The sequence below is a fragment of the Crocuta crocuta genome, unplaced genomic scaffold (assembly GCF_008692635.1).
Source record: "Crocuta crocuta isolate KB4526 unplaced genomic scaffold, BGI_CrCroc_1.0 scaffold78, whole genome shotgun sequence".
NCBI classification, from domain to species: Eukaryota; Metazoa; Chordata; class Mammalia; order Carnivora; family Hyaenidae; genus Crocuta; species Crocuta crocuta.
This window is the reverse complement of record NW_027532617.1, coordinates 823,173-827,230: the sequence shown is the minus strand read 5'-3', so window position 1 is coordinate 827,230 and position 4,058 is coordinate 823,173. Positions and strand designations below refer to the sequence as shown.

General features: G+C 58.3%; 1 long non-coding RNA gene across 1 annotated transcript in view; it reads right to left on the bottom strand.

Moving 5' to 3' along the window:
• Positions 1 to 79: 79 nt before the first annotated feature.
• LOC144245189 (uncharacterized) overlaps positions 80 to 4,058 on the bottom strand; it is a 65,099-nt gene continuing 61,120 nt past the window's right edge. The window contains exon 3 of the long non-coding RNA XR_013339190.1: positions 80 to 854. This is a non-coding gene — a long non-coding RNA (uncharacterized LOC144245189). The remainder of the gene's footprint in view (positions 855 to 4,058) is intronic.

Below are 4,058 nucleotides of genomic sequence, written 5' to 3'. Positions count from 1 at the left end.
AGAATCACGCGCACAGCACCTCCCTGCACCTCCCCGAGAGCAAGGCTGCCTCTCCTGGCAAAGCAAGATAAACACCCAGTTTAAGGCTATTATCTCCTTTATTCAAAAAAATAAATATTATTTCACTTTTGAGTCGACATATTTCAAATCACATTTAGCACAGAGAAGTACAGTCCCTTTGGAAATTGTGAACACGTGTAGGAAAAGTCATGTTCAAAACAATGGGGGTGGGCGAGCAGTGACTCCAACTGATTCATGACCCAGAGATTCCTCCTCTCACCAGGTGGGCTACATTATCGATTTTAGGAGAGAAACACACACAGACACACACACACACATACCACACACCCCACTTTGAAGTCTGAAAGGCACATGAAGTGGACCATAAGGTGTATGGCACGTTCACTGATAAAATGTTCCCTATTCCCTCCCAGGGAAACTGGAGAAACTTTAATCAAGTCGAAGACCAGAGAAGACAGGGTGCTCCTGCTCAGAGCTCAGCATCAGGAAAATCTCTGAACACGAAAGCCATGTTTTGTCTGCTTTCCCCCTCCCAGGCCTGCACTCCCTGCTTGGGGAGCCGCCCACAGCGCTCACTCGGTGACGGTGGGGCGCGTGGCCACGTACACGAACACCACAATCAGAAGCACGACCACGGCCAGCGTGGGCAGCACCACCGTGGTGATCTGCTGCCGGGCCTCCTGCATGGCCTGCTTCCGCTCCTTCTTGTCCTTGGACGTCTCCTTCTTGGGCTTGCCTTTGAGCTGCCGCATCTTTCCCAGGAGAGGCTAGGAGGGCGTCCGGAGAGGGCTTTGAAGGAAGGGCCACGCTCTGCAGGTCAAGGCCCACACCTCCTGTGGGGAGAACTGTGATTAAAAACGAATGGAGTGAAAAGGAAATGAAATGATACGCTGCAAGGCAAATGCTAACCTAGGAAACACACCCGCAATTTGAAGATGAGGGGTTAGGAACAACAAGGGTCACACGACAGAGGTCACCGCTCTGAGTAGCGGGGGTGAGGGCGAACTGGATGGACCCCGGGGCTCCTGGCCCGGCGGCATACCATGAACGAGTCTCCGGCACGCTCACACATGGCCTTGGCGCACGTGGGAAGATGCTGGAAGGTACACTGTCTCCACTCGGATGAGAGAGGCACATTTCTCCCCGCCTACTTTCCTCACTGGTCTGTCACGACCTCCCCAGCTGATCGTTACTGTGGGGCGGCCTGCGGACTCCAGGCACGTCTCCATCCGGCCCAAGCCCCGAGCCTGATCGCTGGCCCGGTCAGCCTACAGACAGCCCAGTGGCACGGACTTCTCCATCTGTACACTGGTTCACTCATCTGCCCAGACCTTCCTGAGCACCTACTATGTGCCGGGCACTGCTGGAGGAGCTGAGGAAGAGGTGAGGAAGTCAGTCCCACCCTCGCGGCACCCTCAGTCGAGGGGTGCACCACGGGCTGCGGGCAGGGTGGTGTCTGGGTCAGGCGGACAATGGAGCCGGGCTGAGCCTGCGGTCCCGCCGCCCCCTTGGATTCTTGCGGATTCCGTGCCCCGAAGAGGGGCTCAGGCGGGAAAGCAGTGCTGTCAGGGGCCTGGGAACGAATAACACCCGTGGACAACTTTAGAGCAAGAGCTCCACAGAAGTGCGATTCCTAGCTTTAAGCAGCAGCAGCAGTCGTCTGGCTGACTGGGACGGAGAGGGAGTTTGCTCAGAGACCTCGGGCCCTTCTCAGGATCCCCAGAAAAGCCAAAGAACCAGGCTCAGGAAACGCGCAGGACACGGGAGCCGGGCGGCCGTAACCAGAGCCCAGCTCATACCGCAGCACCACCTGGGCACTGCCCCTGGCGCGGTAGGCCACCGCCACTGTCCTTGGAAACTAGGTGTGGCTGCTGTCACTGTCCAGGACGAACGGCCGGGCGCCTGGCTTTTCTGTACCACCAGCTCCTGTGTGTGTCAGACTAGCCACGCCGAGGCCCAATACGCCTACGGCCCAGCCCTGGAGTCTCCACAGTAGGTGGGGTGTTTTTTAAACACGGAAAGCAAGTGGAGGTTGCATATTGGACCAAACAAGACATCTGGCCATCGCAGTACCCTGGGACTAGCATGGGGTTCGGCGCTCTCAGAGGCAGAAGGGCAGCACACGCCAATAGTCCTTGTAACATGATCTTGTGTGTGCGGTTTTGTCCCAGGGCGGTGGGCGGCCTGTCGCCATGCTGACAAGGAAGACAGCATTTATACCTAAGTCACCACGCCAAGTGGCAGAATACGGAACGTGGATTCTGAGACAGAAGACATCCTACCTGAGACCCAACTGCTGGTAGAGGGACCCTGATATCTCCCACCACTCCTCTCATCTCATGTGGACCCCGGAACTCTTTTCTCTAGGACCCACATCAGGCAGAGTTTCTTATGGCACAAGGTGACGAATTTTAATACACTGGGATGGCATAAGGCCAGCCAAAAGCAAATACTGAAGTTCAGGGCAGCCCTGTTTTGGCCAATGTACAATTTCCACTGGGATTTTAAACATACTCAACACCTGACAGGTGTAGGAATCCCTGGCGTTACCAGTTTTCCTTCTCAAATCTTTCACAGGACGCTCAGACACAGCTGGCCTCCAACCCAGCACGTACCACTCACCGGCTGCATGGCTGTGGGCACGGCCCTCAGCCCCACTGGGCCTCCCTGCTGTCATCTGAACAATGAGAACAACTTCCCTCGCAAAGGCTGACCGCGGGGACGAAAACGCACCCGGACGGACACGGAGCCCTACCCCGCCACAGGGAGGCAGGACAGTCCGCTGAGCCAGGTGGAGCCGGCTTCCTCTCCCCACGACTCACCTGCCTGGACCCTGGGTGGCTTCCCTGCGCTTCTCAGAGCCCCAGCTACCACCCAGGAGGTGCTACTGATGGTGGTGTGCCCTTCGCAGGGCTGTGGCGAGGACAAGAATCTGGAACGCGGCGCGTGGCACAGACAGGGCGCTCGCTGCGTTAGCGGTGCTGCTGGGCCGCGCCCCAGCAGCCTGTGATGTTGGAATGCACAGGATGGAACAGGCTTAGCGGCCCCACTTCAGAGATGAGAACACCAAGGAGCAAGAGGGGAGGTCTCCCGCCACTGGTCACCCAGTTCGTAAGCAGCAGCATCAGTGGTTTCTGGCAGAGCCGTGGACGGCACCGCTCATCAGCTAGGAACCGGGGTCCATCCTCTCCCTGACGTCCCCCCCCACCCCAGATGGTTTAGAAAGAGACAAGCCATTAGCAGCACTCGGATTTATAGCTACTCCCGGGGGGAGCTAATGGCCTGTGGGGCCTATGCAACACGGAGGACCCACTGGTGCCGCTCACAGGGCCCGTCACTGGCCGGTCGCAGGCAGGCAGCCCCAGAAGCCCCAGGTTAACAAGGTCCCAGGCTGCTGTGGCTGCTGCTCTGCCCAAGGGCATGGGCCCTGATCCTCCTTAGCTGCGGTTGGCCACCCTCCCACATTAGCATTTCAAAGGCGCCAGCGTCCATGCAGACCAGCTCCGCCATCCAGAAGCTCCTGGGAGCTTAGGAAAAAGCCCCGAGTTGCTGGGGACAGCGCAGGTCTGCAGACGTCAGGATTTAAAGGACAAGCAGGCTGGCCCAAATCCTGGGCTCCTCAGGAGGCCACAGCGGGCGGCCTCCCTGCTCTCACTCCCCCAGGCTGCGGGACCTCTAGCCACAGCCCCATACTCTCGCTGGGGCCCAAGAGTCACGGAAACCGTCTCTGAGATGACCCCAGAGGAAAGGGAAGGGGATCAGCCAGGACAGAAGCGGGCAAGCACAGCAGGCGGGGAAGGAACCAGGCGGGAGGAGAGTGGCAGGCGGACCTGGAGAGGGCGGCAGCGAGTCACCATGTGTGAGTGGCATGAGGCCCTGAGGGCTTCACACTGGGAGGCACGGGCTTTAAAACGCTCCCTCTGAACTTAACGAAGGACCAGGGGGGAGAAGAAGGGGAAAAATAGTGGGGGAGAGGGAGGGAGGCAAACCAGGAGAGACTCTTGAATGCCGAGAACAAACTGAGGGCTGATGGGGGT